The sequence below is a fragment of the Vulpes vulpes genome, chromosome 12 (genome assembly GCF_048418805.1).
Source record: "Vulpes vulpes isolate BD-2025 chromosome 12, VulVul3, whole genome shotgun sequence".
Lineage (NCBI taxonomy): Eukaryota > Metazoa > Chordata > Mammalia > Carnivora > Canidae > Vulpes > Vulpes vulpes.
In genome coordinates this window covers 236,456-255,825 of record NC_132791.1, presented here as the reverse complement: position 1 = coordinate 255,825, position 19,370 = coordinate 236,456, and the positions used below count along the sequence as shown (strand labels likewise).

Genomic DNA, 19,370 nt, shown 5'->3' with positions numbered 1-19,370 from the left:
TATCTTAGTTCCTCTCTCAGCCCACTGGCAGGGTCTGTTCCCCGGGCCACAGGCCTGCGGCCTACGGCTGATCCATCCCTCTGCCCTTGGCCCTGAGTGGAGGGCTTGGCACGTAACTAGTGCTCAGAAAAGCAGTGAGTAAATAATAAGTAAGGAAAAAACACAGGCCGTGAACTTCTGTGGGTACATCAGAGAATGCGAGAATAGCACTGCCTCAAAGACTTTGTTTTTGGTGCCTGTGTGCGTGTGCAAGTGCGTGTGCAAGGGGTTTTATGAATTACCTCTTATTTCTAAGCCACAGCAGTTTATAACCTTTCCTAAAATAGAGCTACCGTTAACCCCGAATACCTTCCATATGAATAGATGGGGGTGGCCACAAAGCACCGCCGGAAGCGCCGGTATAGGCCCCTCACATGTCAGGATGCAATTAAACGACTCCTGATCCTGAAGGAGAGGCCCCCCGCCCCCCAACTCTCTTCATTCGGGCTCCAGGAGGAACCTGGGCATCGGGGGACGCATCTGGGCTCAGATTCCAGTTCTTCTCCCCCAGCTGTGGAAACGCAGGCAGGTTGCATATGTTTTCTGAGCCTGTTCGTGTATTCGGGACATCGAGGTCACGCCCCGCCCGGAGGTGCTTCTAAGGCTTCACTGACTGGCAGAGTAAGGGGACCAGTAAGCACCGCTCGCCCGGGAGTTATAATTTTTAGTTTTTATCGACACTGGGCCAGCCGCGGACAGGCAGCTCCGGGGGGGGAGGGGGGGCGCAGAAGCAGCCCTGGGCCCCCCCCTGCTGGGCCAGACTCCTCCCTCCTCCCTCCTCCGGGCTTGTCCTCCTCCAGCCTCCACACCTTTGCTCCTCTGTGCCTGGAGCAGAAGAGGACGCTGTCCTCACCTGTCTCGGCCTTCCTGTGGCCGTGTGGCACTGCCTCCCCTGCCTCCCCACTCCCTCCACCTCCCTCCCCTCCCTCCCCCTGCTCTCCAGCTACAGGTTACGTGGGAGCAGCCAGGTGTGTGCAATATGACCCTCTCTGGCCACAGTCACTGGGTGAGGGGTAGGCGTCCGACCGAGGTCAGCCGGGGGCCACGGACGGTCACCCAGCCCCCGGGGAAGGGCTGTCTGGCGGGAAGCAGACACGCTTGTCCCATTTCGAGGCAGGAGATGGAGTCACCCCGGTGCTCAGGCCCGCCTCTGGGCTCCCCACCTCCCCCGGGGCGGCTGCACCCCTGCCCCGAGGGCTCCGAGGGGTGTGCAGGGTCCCCAAGAGCCCCGCGTCAGCGCATCCTCGCACACGTCCTGACTTGCGCTCTGCTCTGGGAACCCGCTGTAGGGGACTCCAGGCTCCCTAGACGCTCGCCCTGATAGCTTCTTTTCCCAGCTCGAGCTTCAGGAAGGGCTGCATCCTAGAGCCCTAGGGCACCTCGAGTTCTTCCCTGGCCAGTCCGTCCTGCTCTCTGTTTCTCAGCACTCATTTGCCCACATCCGTCACCCCATTTAAGGAAGGTCCCACGGGCGTTCTCTGTGGAAGGTGGTCACCTCCAGATGGTGGTCTTAGCCTTCACAGGCAGCCAGTCCTCACAGGCCCAGTGAATTAACCATGGTCATCATGTCCCAAACTTTATTTCCAAATTCTGCTTGGTTTCGGTGTCCATCCCTGATACTATCAACTGTTTTGGGGGTGGGGTGGGGGTTATGGTACCAACACAGGTGCCACGTGAGGCCCCACTCCTGTGAGTGGGAAGAGGCATGCTCACAAAGGGAAGCAACACCCCCAAATTATCTGGGTGTGGCCTCACTCCTGGGGGAGGTGGTGGGGAGGTGGTCTTCTGGCAAAAGGATCCATCAAAGTCCTTCCTTGAGAGGGGATCCATGTGCTCCAGGACAGAGGACATCCACTCTGAAGGTGAGGATCCAGAGCAGAAACGCCTTACGAATGCCCAGAGCCAGCGGGGAGGGGGGTACAAACAGGAGTCTGGAAAGATGACAATAAGACACCAAGGCACAGGGGACTTGTTAGCACCCACGCGAGGCCACCTGGGCCCTCCCTGACTAGCCGGCCAGGCCAAGATCTACCCTGGCACTAGAAGTTGCTCGGCCCTCCAGTACAAGTACCTGCTTATGGTCGTCGTCGTCATCCTCATCATTTTCCCTCATTTCTGGTGGCAGCCCACGCGCACGTGCTTCTCCAGTACCAAGTGGGGCCGGCACAGGGCTCTGTGCGCGAAGCTGTGCTCCGCTGGCCTCAGTCTCCCCAGGTCTACAGCGAGGGCTTGGGCCAGATGCCCTCTAACACCTCCTCCACCTCAGTCCGGTACCCTCCAGTTCCACGGAGGCGCAGATTCAGAGGTTCCCCCCTCTCTGCCAGATTCGAGAAGCTGTTGGCATTGAAAATGACGTGCTGGGCAGGTCCGGGCCACGTGGGCGCCCAGTTTTATAACCAAAGAGCTCAGAGCCGAGCAGTGAATAGTGTGTGTCTGCTTTCTCCCCACCCGCCCCACGGGGGCCACAGCAGTGTCTGGGGAAGAAAGCAGAGCATGGCAGGTGGAGGGCGGGAGCGTCTCTCCGGGCGGGCGCCCTGCTTCCCTCCCTAGGGCGAGGGCAGCTGAGGCAAGTTTCCCACGCCAGGAAAGGGGCCAGTGGGTGACGTGGGGCATCGGGCAAAGCTGAGAGGCCGAGGGCTCAGGTGCAAATGTTGCTACTCGTGTGAATGTGGGAGTAGCGGGAACCCTTTCTGCGCGGGCCTCCTCGCCTGAGAACTGTCCCTGGTAATACCCACCCGGGGGCACGTGGGTGGCCAGGTGAGGACGGGTGGCCCTCGCACATAGGAAGCGCAGGTCACAGCATGACTGTAACTACTAGAGACACAGAAGGGGCGAGGGGGGTGGGGGAGGAGGGAGCTGGGGTCTCCCAGGTGCTGTGGCTCTGGGGCTGCTGCTTGGTGGGACAAACCCCAGGAAGTGAGTATGTGTTCTTGGTCGGTCCACTCTGGTCCCCAGAACTGGTGATCTGACCTGGTGCATCCTAGTGAGGGGAGATTCCCGGGAGCCCCGCAGCCAGGTGGGAGTGATCTGGTCCAGGTGGGAGTGATCTGGTCCAGGCTGGAGTGATCTGGTCCAGACGGAAGTGATCTGGTCCGGGCTGGAGTGATCTGGTCCAGGCTGGAGTAATCTGGTCCAGGCAAGAGTGCTCTGGTCCGGGCAGGAGTGATCTGGTCCAGGTGAGAGTGATCTGGTCCGGGCAGGAGTGATCTGGTCCGGGCGGGAGTGATCTGGTCCAGGCTGGAGTGATGTGGTCCAGTGGCCTGCTGGGTGAGTCCCAGCGACTGCAGGAGGCCAGGCTGCCGGGCTGCTGGGCCACTGTCCCGCCTGGTGCCATTGGTGCCATTGCTCGGGCTGTTTCTCAGATGCACCCGAGATACTGCTGAGATGAAGAAAACCCTACTTTGTTTAAAAGCGACCGTGTGCTCGTCTATTTTGATAAGGTGGATTTTCTCAATCACCTAAGACAGTATCGGCGTCACACTGGTGACTGCTCCGTTGGTGGAGAGTCCGCAGCGCCTGCGGGTGCAGAGCCTTCCCGGGGCCCGGGGCATCGGAGACCCACGGGGGGGGGGGGGGGTCAGGACACTGCGTGGCCGCGGCCCAGAGCTGCGCTGCTGGTGAGGAGCTCCCGGCAGGGCGTGTGCACTGCAGGACCTCGGGGTGACACAGGACAGGGGGCGCTCGGCACCTCTTCTCCCCTTCTGATGGGGCGGGACACCGTCTCCCTCCCTTCGTCCAGGGGGTCTCCCTCCTGGGCTCCCTGGGCTGGGCCCCCCCCCCACCCCCCGCCCCGCCCCGCTCTCCTCCCCCCTCCCCCCTCCCCCCTCCCCGCCCCTCCCCCCCCCCCCCCGCGCTCCCCGGGTCCCTCCCCTCCCCGCCCTCCTCCCCGCCCCGCTCTCCTCCCCCCTCCCCGCCCTCCTCATCCCCTCCCCGCCCCGCCCCGCCCTCCTCCTCCCCGCCCCGCCCCGCCCTCCTCCCCCCCCCCCCCGCTCCGCCCCGCCCTCCTCCTCCCCCCCGCCCCGCCCTCCCCTCCCCGCCCCGCCCCGCCCCCGGGAGCCCCCGCCCGCCCGGAACCGTCCGCGCCGCCGGACCCCGCAGCCCCGTCGCCAGCGCGGCCGCAGGTAGGGGAGGGGCGGGCGGGGGCGGACGTGCGGGGGCTCCGGGGCCGCGGGGTCGGCGGGGGCGGGGCGGGGCGGGGGCGCCCCGGGTGCGGGCTCGGGAGCTGGCGCCGGCCCCGCGGCGGAGGGAGGGAGGGAGGGAGGGAGCGGGGTCCCCGGCCGCCCCGACCGGCCCCAGGCGCGATGCTCGGACCCGGACCCGCCGCCGCTGCCCCCCCCCCCGCTCCCCCGCGTGGCCGTGACCCCAGCCCCCCGCCCCGCAGCACCGAGCACCGAGCACCGAGCACCGAGCACCGAGCAGGGTCCCCGGGCCTCTGGGCGCCGAGCCCCTCCCTCCCGCAGAGCCGGCCGCGGCCCCAAGCACCGGCCGAGGAGCCCCGGGGTCAGGGCGGTCCTGGGCAGCCCGGCCGAGCCCCCACCTGAGCCCCCACCTGAGCCCCCACCTGAGCCCCCACCTGCGGGGCTTTTCCGTCTTTCCCGCATCCGCCCCCCTTCGCCCCCACACACCTGGGGTGCGGGGTGGTGCTTCCCGGGGGTGCTGGGGCGGGCTTGGAGCCGAGGAGGGGTGGGGCGGGGCACCCAGCTCCCGACCCCGTCCTTCCTGGGGCCTGTTCATAAATGCGGGGAATGTAGACAGCCCGGAGCTTGCGGTGGCGCCGGGAGCTACACAGCAGCAAAGAAAGTTTGTGTGTGAATCAGGGAAGGAAACTTTACTCCAGAATTTTCCATAGTCTCTTTTATTATGGACTAGCAGGAACCTAGGAAAGCACCTAGGAAAGTGGCAGCTCCCGGTTGGGGCAGGGAGGGGAGGGGAGGGGAGGGGAGCAGGGGGTGCCCTAGGGTTTGCCTCACTAGGTATTTCCTTCCTTCCCTCCTTCCTCCATTCAGTTCAACCCTTCCCTGGGCCTGTGTTCTGTGCCTTGCCTGGTGAGGGCCCAAAAGCCCTGAGGAGGACAAAACTCGGTCCCATCCTCAAGATACTTCCCATCCATAGAGATTGACATAATCATTCAACCGTGAGAGTAATTTCACCCTGTAAAGGGGTGACTGAGTCTGTCTGGGCCCCCCGGGCCTCAGAAATGAGCGATAGGTTCCCAGGAGCTAAAGCAGCCGGAGGAAAACACATTCTGAGACACAGGGACAGTTTGTGCAAAGGTACCGGGGTTTCTTGAGCAGTCTGTGGCTGGAGCAGCAATGGGTGCAGTTGTGGGAGTTGAAACTGTAAATGAAGATTGTAAACTAGGGGTTTGGACTTTATCCTGAAGGCAGTGAGGAGCTGAGGAAGGTTTTGAGAACAACGATAAAGACTCACGAGTCGGGTGGCTGATGGAGGGGATGCATTTAGGGGATGCATTCGAAGGGCAGACGGAGGCAGGGGCCTCTCAGGAGGGTGCTGCATGGTCCAAGCCACAGTGCGGGCCTGAGGCGGAGCAGCACCCCCAGGAGGGATCCGAGTTGCAGATTCTAGAAGCACCCAGAGGCCTAGAACCTGCTATAAACTTCTAAAAGCAGAGCACAGGCCCGTAGCAACTGGGTAAGGCTGCAGAGTGCCTCTGAGGTTTGCGGTGTTGGCTTTTTTTCTTTCTTGTTATATTTAAAGTGGAAAAAAAAAACGTTCGAGGCTTCAGACGTGGAGAAGGGTGTAACATGAAGCCCAAGGCTGCGGGCCCTCCCCTTTCCCCGGAGGGAGCACGTTAGCAGTCGGAGCGAATGCTGGGTGCTGGGTGCTGGGTGCTGGGTGCTGCTCCGACGCCCCAGGCCTGAGGCCCTTGCCCTGCTGTGGGGTGTGCGTCCTTCCCGACCAGCTGCCAGGCAGGGGCGCCTGGGGGCTCGGCCGGTGAGCACCGGGTGTTGGTCTCAGCGCAGGCCTTGCCCTCGGGTTGTGAGTTCGAGCCCCCGTCGGGCTGCACACCGGTGGGGGCGGATCACTGAGGTGACCTCCGCGTGGTCTGCCCTCCCTTGCTGAGCCCACGATCTCTGGCCTTTCCAGCAGCTACAGTCTGACCACGGCCTCTGGGTCCGCTGGGTGCGCGCTCAGCCTTAGCTCTGCTGAGTGGCTTCGGAAGTGGGCCCGGGGCCTCCGGTTCCTGTCCGTTAACCGGGTGCTGCTGTTGCCAGGACCATAATTCCCAAAGCCGCCCTTTAGCACACGTACAACCGGGGCACGCTGATGTCCCCTTGACTCCTCACCGTGTCGCCGAGGTAGGCGCCCCCCTTCCCCTCCACAGACCGGATCCAGGCACCCGAGTCTGAACCACGGGTGGCTTCCACTGGCAAGGGGACAGCCAGGGGATGGCGCGGGCCCCGCGGGCCCCTGAGGCCCTGAGGCCCCACGACTGTGGGGTTTTCCGTGTGCTCCGTGTGGAGGGCGCCGGCCCTGTAGCAGGAGGCCTTGTACGAGCCCTGACTTCCCTGCTCCAGGGGATCCGGGGCCACAGGGGCACTGGATGCCCTGCGCTGGGTCGCTCAGTGGCTCAGTGACGTGGGGTCCCAGCCGGGGCCTCTGTCCTCACTACCGGGGGAGGGGAGGGCAGGGGGAGAGCCCGGCTAGGCCCTCCCTGTCGGCTGAGTGGGCGTGTGTCCTATTTCAGCCTGATGTGGTTTGTGTGCTTAGGGACGGAGGCTTAGGGACGCAGGCCTGGGTCCCACCCCAACCCGGGCCTCGCCATCCCCGCCCCTGCCCTGCCCCACGGCCACAGCAGCAGTTTGAGGAGCGGTGGGCGTGGTGGGCAAGGCTCGGGGCTCGGTTTGGCCACGGACACGGTACTGGGTGACGCGGGCGTCCTGCTCTGGGCCGCGGCGTCACCGTGCACTAGAGGCCTGGGCAGGAGCGCCGGGCTTTCCGGCTCCGCTGGCCTCGGAGCCCAAGGGCTGGGCGCCTGGACACGGCGTGACCTCAGGCTGAGCCCACGGCCGTCCTTACGGGTGACCTGCACGGCAGCAGCCTCTGTGCCCGCTCGGCTCTCTGCGGCCCGAATTGTTTGCCCCCTGCTGCAGAGGAAGCCGGGGCCTTTGGCTCCTTGATGTGCCTTCTTCCGTGTTCTAGAAGCAGCGAGAATCACGGCAGGGAGCATGCCTGCCCGTGCGCTCCCCGGCCCGCGGCCGCGCCACGCAGGAGCTGTGGGCTCCATATACGGATGGGAACGGAGGCTCGGCCTAGACAGATGGGCTCGTTCGCCTTTGGAGCCTCGCAAGAGGCCTGAGGATGTCCTGAGGGGCCCCAGTTTGTGGATGAGGCAGGTGACGCCTGGAGCCGCGAGCTCCCAGGGCCCGAGTGACGCTTCTGTTCCTTCCTAGGCCCCCTGCGGCCCGGCCTGCCCGTTGCACCCCCTGTGCCCCTGCGCTCAGTGCTCAGGCTGCGGGCTCACAGCATCCCTGAAACCCGCTCTCCCGGGGGCTCCGGAACAGGGGCCAGCCCTAGTGTCCCAGGGAACCCGGATGAAGGGGTCACACCGGTGGAGGTGGCGGTGGCGGTGGCGTCACTTATCTTGCAAAACTGATTGAACAATAGCGTGGTTACCTCCGGCCTCCACAAGGATCTCACCTGGGTCTGGCTCATTTGTCAAGCAAAAGCCGGACGGTGTCTGTGGGCCTGCAGGGTGGGGCCGGGCCGCCTTCTCCTTTCCAAGGCGGAGGCCGGGTCCTCAGGGGCCTCGGGAACTACCGGGTTGACTTTTGGGGAGTGGCGAAGTGGTACGGGTGGCACACCCCTGGGAAAGTGCTTCTCCTCCCTTCTTCCCAGGTTTTGTTTTTTCCTCCTTCCTTTTCTAAATATAACGAATCCTTATGATAAAGGACGTCTAGAAAATAAAAAAAAAATTAAAACTGTCCATAATTATGCCAATGTGAGATAATCGCTGCTAACATTTGGGGGCATTTCCTTCCTGATATTTCAAGCACATTTTTTTTTTACCCCTGTGTAATTGTGGTCATACCACATTTATAATTTTTCTATTCTGACTTTTTTTTGACGTTATTTTTTTTAAGATTTTATTTATTTATTCATGAGAGACACGCACAGAGAGACAGAGAGGCAGAGACACAGGCAGAGGGAGAAGCAGGCTCCATGCAAGGAGCCCGATGTGGGACTCGATCCTGGGACTCCAGGATCATGCCCTGGGCTGAAGGCAGCACTAAACCGCTGAGCCACTGGGGCTGCCCTGTTTTTGATGTTATGACATAAATATTTTCTCATGTTATTAAAGACTGTAAATTTAATTTTTAGAAGAGTTTGAGGAGTCTCTAAGTAGATAACGTCTATTTCTATTTAAAATCTTGCATTTCAGTAGTCTGGGGGGTTAAAGAAATGAAATAATGCATTTTATTTGTAAAAAACAAGTCTTTTTTCTTTTTTTTATGAACACGCTATATGCCAACCTGCTTTCCCATCCCTCTGTCGTAGCCAAGTGGGGATAGGCCTTGGTTCGCCACTCCCCCTCATTAGGCATTTAGGCTGCGTATAAACATCCTGCGATGCACAGCCTGGTGTATAAATTAGGCTTCTCTCGTTATTTCCTAAAAGAGGGCCGAAGAAATGGAGTTACTGGCTCCACGCGTCGGGTCTCACGGCTCTGGCTGCACTTTGCCAGCTTGCCGCCCCGTACCCAGTACCGTGTTGAAGGCCCTCGCAGCCTTGCGGGTGGAACGGAGGATGCTGGTTGTCAAAGTTCTCGCGCCTCATTGGGAGGCTCAGGGCCCGTCTCCCAGGACCTCGTACTTCATTCATTTGTTCAGCAAATACAAGCGCAGAGTTGGGCATCAGGAGGGATAACATCTGTGGGCCCCGCCGAAGAAGCCGGGGGAAGCCTGTTGTCATGTCTGGTCCCTGCTCAGGACTTGCCACAAGACCTTGAGCTTAACCCAGGGCACTGCTCCGCCTACGTGCCGGGCGTGACCATCCCCCGAGGGCTCCTCTCCCGCCGGCCTTTTTCCAGATTCCAGCTTTTACACCCAGACCCTGGAATCGCCCGGCCCCACCCCTCACTTCACGACCTGGGATATGCGGCCGGAGACAGCGCATGTCCGCAAGCACAGGCGAGTCCTCTGGTTGCTACTCCAGCTCTTGGGAGATGTCAGAAGTTCTCATCTAAACCCAAAACGAGTGCAGTTGGTAAAACCAAGGCCTGGGAAGATGAAGCAACTTGCCCAGGGTCCGACTCCAGCTTTCCTTGGCGGCGTTGTCTCGGGAAAGCCGTTTCCCTCTCTGGTTTCCCCCAACTATGAAATGGGAAACGGCACCTTCCCTGGTTCCCCTGCTTCTACTTTTCCACCAGTTGAAGGTTGGATTTCAGGGTCCAGTGGCGGGTCTTGGTCAAACGGGGAGCTTTTTGAGGCCCCGTAACTCTGCGACGTCAAGAAAGAGGTCTTTAAACCCTCTCGCTGCTCAGCGATACCGCGGCTGGACAGGAGCGATGTTCCAGCAGATCTCAAACTTCTCGTGAACATGAATCACCTGGGGATTTTGTGAAAATGCAGATTCTGGGGTCAGTAGGTCTGGGGTGGGGCCTGAGGCTCTGCATTTCTAGTGAGAGTCCCAGGTGACGCCGAAGTTGCCGGCCCAGGGACCACACTCTGCAGAGCACGATTCTAAGTCCCTTGCGAAGGGTCCAGACTGGGGCCTCCTGTCTTAAGGTCTTACCCTAGAGGCTCTCTCCACCCGTCGTATTTGCCTCCCCCTGTTTCCTACCCAGAGTCAGACTGTTAGTCCGCAGCTGCGAGTTTCTGGAATCTGAACAGCCCTTGAAATATTTTGCTGCCTAATTGCAGAGCGAGGTCGGGCCCTTCTTTAGAGAGCGACTCGGCAGGAAGGCGTCTGAAGCCGGAGAAGCAGCTAAAGGACCTCGCATTCGCCTCAAACGTTCCCACCACAAGTTTTTATACTTAAGATTGTGGACATTCTTCTCTCCTCTCCGTAGGAGACCTCAGGAGGCCTCAGCCAGTTTTTTATGCCTCTGAGCCAAAAATGGTCTTTACATTGTTAAAAGGCCAAGAAAACAAAACAAAACAAAACAAAAAACCCAACACCAACCAAGCAAAAACCCAAATCGAAAAGCAAAGAAGGAGGAATATGCATGAGACGAGGTACGGGGCCTGCAAAGCCTGACGTATTTACTAGCTCACCCTTTACAGTAAAATTCTGCAGACCCCTGATCCAGAGGAACCGCAGCTTTGAGTTTTTCTCTCTGCAAGAGACCTAGGCTCGCTGCGTGAGGCCCAGCGGGGCCAGGATGGGGGGAGGCAGCCTGACTCGGGGGGACCGTGCCGACTCCTCGGTTGTGTGTTGCTGAGCACATTGCTTCTCCCCTCTGCGTTTGGTCCTTGCTTCACAGAGTGGGAACAGTGATGTCTGCCTGGCAGTGCCATGAGGAGGAGGCATGAGGAGTTTACTGCCGGTGGGTGCCCAGGAAGCCACCACTGCTGCTGGGGCGGCCACGTGAGCCCTCCCGGGATCGCTGGACAGGTTTCATGTCCCCCCCCCCAAATCGGAAAGTCCTCCCAACGTGCTGGCAACAGTCTTCCTGGAGGAAAGCGCCTGTGGCTTCAGCCCCGCCCCGGGCACCTACACAGGGGTTCCTGGGGACTTGCGCAAGGTCAGCAGCAGCAGCAGCAGCCAGCTCTCTGCCCAGAGGCCAGCCCGTCGGCGGGAGGGCGGCTCTAACAGGATGTAATTTGGTCCACAGGCGCCAGCGGCCCAGCCCCGGCTGGTGAGTGCGGGAAGGAACCCTGTCTTCGGGGCTCCCTCCGGAGCGTGCGGGCCGTGCGCCAGGGTCAGTGGTCTGCAGACTCTGTTTTTTTTTTTTTTTTAAACAGACTCTTTTTTAAAAATTTTTTTAAATTTATTTATGATAGTCACACACACAGAGAGAGAGAGAGAGAGAGAGAGGCAGAGACTCAGGCAGAGGGAGAAGCAGGCTCCATACACCGGGAGCCCGACGTGGGATTCGATCCCGGGTCTCCAGGATGGCGCCCTGGGCCAAAGGCAGGCGCCAAACCGCTGCGCCACCCAGGGATCCCCAGACTCTGTTTTTAAGTTGCTGCAGCCTGAAGGCCCAGGATGGAGGACACAGCAGTTTGGAATCGGGGGCAGTTAATTCTAAGCCCAGCCCAGTTTGCAGCTGGGGCTCCTGGTGCGCAGCCTGGAAGCCTGTAATGCTGTTTTTTGCCCGTGGGCGGCAGCAGCTGCGCCCGCAGGCGTCCCTGGGAGCCTGTGCTGCAAGTCTGTGTGCGCACCTGTGCACGCAGGTGTACGTGCACCTGTGCACGCGTGTGACTCCCTGGCTTCTCCGTTCAGTGGCTCTTGAGCAGCAAGGTCCCAGCCCTGGCGAGGCACCGGGATCCCTGGGAGCAGATGTTAGTCCAATGGGGGAGGCTCACCGGGAGGCCGACGCAATGCGGGGTGACGGGGAAGGCCCTTGGGAGCCCCGAGGAGCTCACCCTCACGGGAGGGGAGCTTGGAGCAAACTTCCTGGAGGAAACAGGGCTTGGTCATGAGGAGGAGAAATGAAGACTGGGGAAGGGAGAGAGTTCTAGAACAGAGGGGACTGGGCCAAGATTCCCTGCAGGCTGAGGGGGCAGCTCCGGGGGCTGGAGCTTGGAGGTGTGTGGGTGGGCGACAGGACCTGGGGGCGCTGAAGCGCCAGGGACCCGCACCCAAGACCACGGAGGACACGGAGAAGTCTGCTGAGGGTCTTGGACCTTAACCACGGGGCTCTCCGAGAACGTGGCAGAGCGTGAGCAGGGGAGGGATGTGTCTGGGCTTGCACCGGGGAAGGGGGTGAACAGGACCACTTAGCAGATGGGGGCTCCGGGGTCACCCACGTGGCAGGCGGCGGTACCTGGACCCGGATGTGGGCTCCAGAGGGTGCGTCTGAGCAGGACCGTGAGGGTGGGACAGGGCCAGGGGTGTTGGGGGCTGAGCGACGGCGGGCAGGGGCCAAGCAGGGAGCTGGTGCTGGGATGGCGAGCACTGGGGAAGGAGCACACTGCGCCCGGGAGAGGCAGCGAGGAAGAGGAGGCTGGCCTGTCCCTGCGCAGTGAGCAGTGGAGGGTCACGACGAGCCCAGCTCTGCACTGCTGTCCCGGGGAGCGGGACGTGCCAGGCGGGTGTCTGTGGGGAAGGCCCAGTGGCGCGGACAGCAGTGCCGGCGGGCGAGCCGCACATCCCCCCGGGGCCCCTGGTCCGCCCCGGGCCACTCCCCAACTAGCGATGGCAACGTGGGGCTGCTGGCCATCCGCGGGGCGGGGCCCGTCTGTGTGCGGACTGGGGGGACCGGGGGGACCGGGGGGGACCGGGCCGCTGGGGCCGCGCGGGCTGCTGGACCCTCTGGGGCTGGGAGAAGCTGCTTGGGGCCGGAGCCCCCAGGGTGGGTGACAGGGGCCCTGGGCTGGCGGCCGGGCCAGCTGTCCCTGGAGGCGGGGGAGCTCACCGCCCGTGGAGAGGGGCGCTCGGCTGGGGCACGAGTGGGGACGCCACGCGCGCCACCAGCCCTCGTCCCCGGGCTGCCCAAGCACAGCGTGAAAAGAGCGTGTTTTCTGGGAAAAGGCTCGGACCCAGTTCATAACCAGAGCGAACGTGCACCCTGGCTGGTGCCCTGGGCGTGGCTCGTGTCGCCCTCTCGACGCCCCGCATCCGGCTCTCAGAGGACGCGCCCGAGACAGGGGGGAGCGACCCGACCACCTTCTGCAGGTGGTTAAGCGACAGGGTCTTTTGGTCCCATCCCGGAATCCTGACCGCAGCTCTGACGTTGACCGTGAGCTGGATTCAGACTCGCGCTGCGGTTGCCTTACACACGGTGGGATCCTGGGCGGGATGAGTAGAGGCATGAGGCTTGGAATGATGGAGGTGAGAGCTCTGCTTGCCCTGCCCGGGACGGAGCTCGCCTCAGTGACGGACGTCAGGTCTGTAGGGGAGGGTTCATCCGGAGCTGATGAGGGGGCGAGGGGGGAACTGACGCCCAGTCTGGGCTGGAGGACAGCGGGGATACGGCTTGTGGAAGACCTGGGGGGCCCAAGGCACCGTCTTCCTGCCTAAGGAGCTGCGGGCAAGCAGGGCGACAGGCCCGTGCTGGGGGACGTGCGCAGGTGGAGGCGGGACCCGAGGGGCGAACCTAGCCCCCCGCAGGGAGCGAGCGCCCATTGCCCGAGGCGGCAAGTTGAGGCCCTGGGACCGCGGTGGGGGGTGCAGGCGCGAGTGCGAGCACCAAGGGGGATTTTTAAGGATATATATATATTTATTTATTTGACAGCGAGAGAGATCGAGAGAGTGAGCAGGGGCAGAGGGGGCAGGGGAAGCAGGCAGCCTGCTTGGACCCCAGGACCCGGGACCTGGAGCCCGATGCCCCACCTGGGGATTGGGGCGGATGACCTTGAGCGCCTGACCCTGAGATTCTTGGCCGTTGTTACAGGTGGTGCTGCTGACCCAGCGCGAGCCCGCCCGTCCCAGCGCCTCTCCGAGCAGCCCTGCCCCCCGCAGCCCTGCAGGTAGGTGCAGCGGACGCCCCAGTCCTGAACCAGTCCGGGTGCCCGGGGTCGCCGGGCACGGGGAGGCGGATTCAGAGGGAGTCCCCGCAGTTCCCCCCCGCCCCCCCCCGCCCCGCGCGAAGCTCGGTGTCCCTGCCCGTGGCCTCTTTGCTCTGTGTCCTCCCTGGCCAGGGAGCCGGGCAGGGGATCCTGGGTGCCCCCCCCCCACCCCCCGCCTGCTGTGGCTGCTGAACCTCTTTCCCTCTCGATGCCTCTGTTGGCTCTTCCGCGAGAGGTGGATCCTGGAGGTGCAAGGACGTCTCCGGGCTTGTTGACCAGGGGAGGAGTCCCCGCCCTGCGAGCCTGAGAGTCACGGGGCAGCTGCATGAGTCACACTCGCCTGACGATCAGTCCCGGGCAACCCTCGTGGGGGCTCCGTGCAGGGGTGCAGGGTGCGGGTGCCGCCGTCAGGGCTGGAAGCGCAAGACCCGCTTCATGGCCCAGGGTGGGTGTCAGGGGTGCCTATGCAGTGGGCGTCAGGGTCTCCTCCCCGCCCCTTCCTCTAATGGGGTCATCATGAGGACTGGATGAGCCTGTAGATGCTCAGGAGCGTGGAGCGGCGAAGCGGAAGGGGCCGCTTCCAGGGGGAGACCCAGCATCCCGGGCCGGGGCCAGGTGCATGTCTAACGACAAATGTGTGTTGCTGGGACCCCCCCCCCTCAGCTGCTGGTGACCTCACCCTGGAGGTCCTGCGTCAGAAGGGCGGGCAGCTGAGCCCTGGAGGGGAGGACGGGCTCCGCGAGAGCCCCCCTGAAAGCCGGCTGGGCTGCAGCCTGCGAGGCCACCCCGCAGTCCCCGGCCCCTTCCCCTGTCAGCCGCTCCGTGCGTCGCCCCTCCTCTGATCGCAGGGCCCGGTTCACGGGGTTCTCGCCACTGTCCGGCCTTGAGCCCCGCAGGTAGCTTCGTTTGTTCCTTTGCTCATTTGGTGAGTCGCGGGCTCGTGGGGAGGCTGGTGCCGCAGTGGGCCGAGCGCAGGACTCCCCGCCCCTCGTGCTGGGTCTCCAGAAGCCAGACCCCGCCTTCCCCAGCTGAGACCCCGGGGCCAGGGTTAGGGGAGCACACGGGGCTCGTGGCCCCTGGGCGGAGGGAGCAGCGTGGATGAGGCTGCAGATGGGGAAGGTCCCAGAGCCCGAGCCCTGGAGCAGGGGAGCCCCTGGGAGGAGCCTGTCCTGTCCCCAGGTCCGGAGGCTGTGATCCCGGCTCTGCCACAGTGTGGAGTCCTTGAGGCTCCAGGCGGGACGTGGCCGAGGCCCAGGAGCCAGGAGGGCGTCCCTGCTCACGTCCTCGTGGGGCTGGCGGAGGGCGCTGGGGTTCAGGCAGGGGCGTCGTGGGTGAGGCCACGGGAGCCACTGCTTAGGGTGGTGAGCGGGGGCTGAGGAGCGAGCTGGGGGGGGCAGGCCCCAGGGCTGGGCGTCGGCCCCGGGCGCCAGGGGGGACCTGGACGGGTTTGGAGTGGAGGAGTGATTTGCACAAAGGGGTTTGAGAGCATGTGGGAGGCGGAGGGGACGGCACGTGGCCGGTGGACACCGTAGACTGCTACCCGCCTGCGCAGAGGAGGACACTCTCCCGTCCGCCCTCGGCCCGGCTGGGTCCCCGGCTGGATGGTGTCCCCCTGGGTGGCCCCCCTGAGCCGTGGGCACCGCTTCCCTGCAGCAGCACGTGTGGGGCCTCCTGGGCTCCAGGGGCCACGGGGTCTGAGCCCGAAGCATCCCTCTGGCCCTGCCTTGCTGGTCACGCCCCTTAATGCCTCAGCCTCAGTTTACCCATCTGTGAAAATGGGGGCGAAGAAGGGTTGTGGAGGGTTAACCGCGGGGAGGGAGCGGCTTGAGCCGGTGCTGGCGTGGGCTGACGGCTCCGCTGTGCTTATTCCCGTCGATGGGCAGCAGCCTGTCCGTGCCGCGACCTCCCGTGGGGGGTCCTCTGCGGCCGCACGTGTGCAATCCTCCCATCAGCCCCATGGCGAGGACTCCGGGGCCCAGAGAGAGACAGCGGCAGGACTGGACCTGTTCAGGGCCCCTCTTGCACTTCTGCTTTGTAATCCTGAGAATTAAAAGCTCCAGGTTGAGCGGGGAGGTAACAGGGAAGGGCGTCCTGGGGAGAGGGGCTCCCCACACGCTCCTGGAGGACCCGGCCGGAAGGCCCAGGACATTGAGGGGGGTGGGCCCAGGCCTAGGCGGCCGCTGGTCCCAGAGGACAGGCGGCAGGGAGGGGACAGAGGCGCCCGGCAGAGTCCAAGGGCCAGGGCCCCCTCCCATGCAGCGCCCCACGGGTCAGCGCAGGAGCCACAGTCTCCTGAGGGAGTTTGGGGCCTCACGGTGCCGTGTCGGGGGCGCAAGTGCCCGTGCGACGGCTGCCCTGCCCGCGGGTGCCTGACCCGGGTTGCCTGGCGAGGGTCTCTGGGAGACGGGCTCCAGGGCAGCCGCCGGCCCATCCCGTTGCCCCTGTGGGTTGGTGTCGGGGTCGGGGACGGGGACGGGGACTCCTGGCCCCCTCCACACGCGGGTCACGGCTCGGAGCCTGGGCCTTGCTCTTCCCTCCCGGCTCCGCTCAGGCATCCCCCCTTCCCCCCGTGGCTGCTCCGGCCTCGGTGGCCCCGCCCGTGGAATGGGCACACGCTGGCCACCGCGCTTGGGGCAGCGCTGCCGACGGGACGAGGCCTGGAGACCCCCACTGCGCGCCGTGGCCCATCCTCAGCCTTTCTGCGGCCTGGGGGGCGTCCTCTGGGGGAAACTGAGGTGCAGAGCAGCCGCGTGCCCTCCCCAGGGCCCCACCCCGGCCAGCGGCCTCCACCTGCAGCCTGCTCCTGTCCCCTCCCTGTCTTACCTCCTGGGCCTATCCTGTTCCCCGCATCAGGGGACGCTTTGTTTGCTGTTGTTTTTCCTAAGAAGTTTCCTCTGTGGTGTCACAGAATGACTCAGCCTGAGTCACGGGCGGCGAGGCCCAGGAGGAGGCGGGCGGCGGGGGAGCGGACGGGAGGGGGCCCGCCTGGGCCTGGCTTGTCCTGCTGCTTGAGGGCTAGGCCTGCCGGGGGACGGCCCCTCAGGCGGCCCCGCGCTCCCAGCCCCCACCTGCCTGCCGTCCCCTCCCGAGAGGGGGAGGCCTCCCACAGGTCATCGCCCCCCGAGCCCGGGGTTTCCCCTCCACGGGCCAGGGGAGAGCGGGTCCTGGCAGCTTCCTGCTTCCCGCCGCGTGGCGCAGGCCTGGGGAGCCCGGCCACGCTGCGCAGGACGAGGGGCAGACGGGGGCGCCTGGCACGAGCGCAGTCCACACACGTCGTGGTAACTCTGCCTGCACCGGGCGAAGCGTTGAACCCCTCATCCGCTCTGAGGCCACGCAGCCCCCCTTAGCTGAGCCGCCACGGCATTGCTGTCCAGGGCCAAAGCTCCCGAGGCGCCCAGAACGCAGATGACTCCTCTCGGGCTACGTGGGGAACAGCTGGGAACCTGCCTTAATCACAGATCGGAACACGTCACGGAGGCAGGGGCCCTGGTCCCGGACCTCATAGCATGAAGTTTGGGGCCCACACTTTGAGGGGACGGGCAAGTGCGACATAAGGTATCTAACCGCAGATGTGACATGTACGTGGAACATAATGTAAGGATCTTGGGACGGGAGCCCCAAGTCGGGAGACCCAGGTCGGGAACTCCAGGACACGAGCCCCAGGACAGGAGCCCCAGGACGGGAACTCCAGATTGGGAGCCCCAGGATGCAGGCCCCAGAACCAGAGCCCCAGGACAGGAGCCCCAGGACTCAAGCCCCAGGACATGAGCCCCAGGATGCGAGCCCCAGGATGTGAGCCCCAGGACATGAGCCCTAGGACATGAACCCCAGGGGACAGGAGCCCCAGGATGCAAGCCCCAGGACGTGAGTCCCAGGACGCAGGCCCCAGGACGGGAGCCCCAGGACGGGAACTCCAGATTGGGAACCCCAAGATGCAGGCCCCAGAACCAGAGTCCCAGGATGCAAGCCCCAGGATGCGAGCCCCAGGACATGAGCCCCAGGATGGGAGCCTAGGATGCAGGCCCCAGGACACAAGCTCCAGGATGGGAGCTCCAGGATGCAGACCTCAGGACATGAGCCCCAGGATGTGAGCCCCAGGACACGAGCCCCAGGCCGGGAGCCCCAGGACGCAGGCCACATGCAGGGCAGGGTATGGGGAGCCCAGGCCCCATGTGGGGCGCAGACAGCAGGGTGTACATGATGCTGGGACGTGGCTCCAGGTTATAGGGCTGGAGACCCAGCAGCGGGACAGGCCCCTGACTCGAGAGACCGTTTCCGTGTGGTGCCTGGTGCCTGGGGCTTCAGCACAGCTCCACTCACAAAGGCCCACAAAGGCCCGGCTGCAGCAAGCGAGTGGGCGTGTCCTGGCCGAGGGGGCCCCCAGGGGGGACGGGGGTCAGGGCCTGGGCCGAGGCTCGGGAAGCCGGCCAGGCCCCAGAGGCCGACCCGCCTGGGCTGGGCCAGAGCCGGAGGATTCTCGTCTGAGCCGCCCTCCCTCCTGCTCCCCGACCCCCTCCCATGCGCTCCTCCCCCAGGCCCTCTGCACCCCCCCACCCTGCTGCTGCTGCCAGCACATCTGATCTGCATTCCGGGCTGGGGGACGGAGCTGGCACCGCCGTGGGGCCTAGAAGCAGAGAGACGCCAGCTGCGGCGGCTCGGGGCCAGCATGTCCTGAGCCCTGGGGCTCCTGGGGCTCCCCGCCTGCTCCCCCCTGGTCTGCACGCGAGTCCCAACAGCCTGCCGGGGACACTGAGGCTGGGGAAGGCGTGGCTGGGGTCTCGCAGACGCAGAGGCGGAGCCGAGGCTGGAGCCCGCTCATCTGGAGGGGGGAAACTGAGGCGCAGAGGCGAGGCCAGGTGGTCCAGGGGTGTCGCACGGGCTTGTTGGGGCGGCCCGGGACGAGCTGAAGAAGCGTGGGGGGCCCTGCAGGCCGGGCCTAGCCTGCCCTGAGGTTGTGGGAGGGTCTGGGGCGAGCCATGATGCACCGTCTGTGGGGAACTCGACTGCGCAGGGTGGGCGGCCGGCAGGGCAGGGCTGCAGGGGTGATGGGCTGCGGGGGGAGTGAGTGGAGCAGGGGTGAGCGGGCTGAGCGCCTGGGCCTGGCCTCCGTAAGCTGTCCTGGGCGGGGGGGCCGCTTCGAAGCCCCCAGAGGCCCGGGCCCTGCAGGAGGACGCCGGCCACCGGGCGGGGGGGGGGGGGGGGGGGAGGGCTGGGCAGGGCCGCGGGGAGCACGCGGGGGCGGAAAAGGCAGACGGCCTGGGGTCCAGCCGTGGGCCAGGCACTGGGGCTTGTGTCCGGGATCTTGGTTCACTCTTCCAGCTGGTTGTGATTATTTTCTGAGCTGAGAAAGGAACAAAAACATTCCACTGTTATACCTCTGCTTATGTTTAAGAGGGGATGGGACTTAAGAAAAAATAAACTATTAAAATTGAAAGGATTAGTAACAATAACAAATATTATTTAATCTTTGATTTTGTTTTTAAAAGATGTTTACTTATTCATGAGCGACACAGAGACAGAGGCAGAGACGCAGGCAGAGGGAGAAGCAGCCTCCCTGCGGGGAGCCCGATGCAGGACTTGATCCCGGGACCCCGGGGTCATGCCCTGAGCCCAAGGCAGGCGCCAACCGCTGAGCCCCCGGGCGTCCCTACTGATCCCAGGTTTGGCCAAGCCTGTGAGATCCCCTGGCCCCTC

At 64.0% G+C, this 19,370-nt stretch overlaps 1 protein-coding gene across 9 annotated transcripts in view; it reads left to right on the top strand.

Moving 5' to 3' along the window:
• Positions 1 to 19,370, top strand: part of GSN (gelsolin) — a 53,626-nt gene that overhangs the window by 9,914 nt on the left and 24,342 nt on the right. For 2 of the 9 annotated variants that reach the window (XM_072727477.1, XM_072727476.1), the window contains exons 1-2: positions 4,075 to 4,160; positions 13,562 to 13,637. The gene's annotated coding sequence lies outside the window, so the exon portion shown is untranslated. Of the gene's footprint in view, positions 1 to 4,069; positions 4,161 to 5,853; positions 6,360 to 9,944; positions 10,862 to 13,561; positions 13,638 to 19,370 lie in introns of those variants that run through there. The other 7 variants (XM_072727481.1, XM_072727482.1, XM_072727480.1 and 4 more) reach the window with 6 other exon arrangements.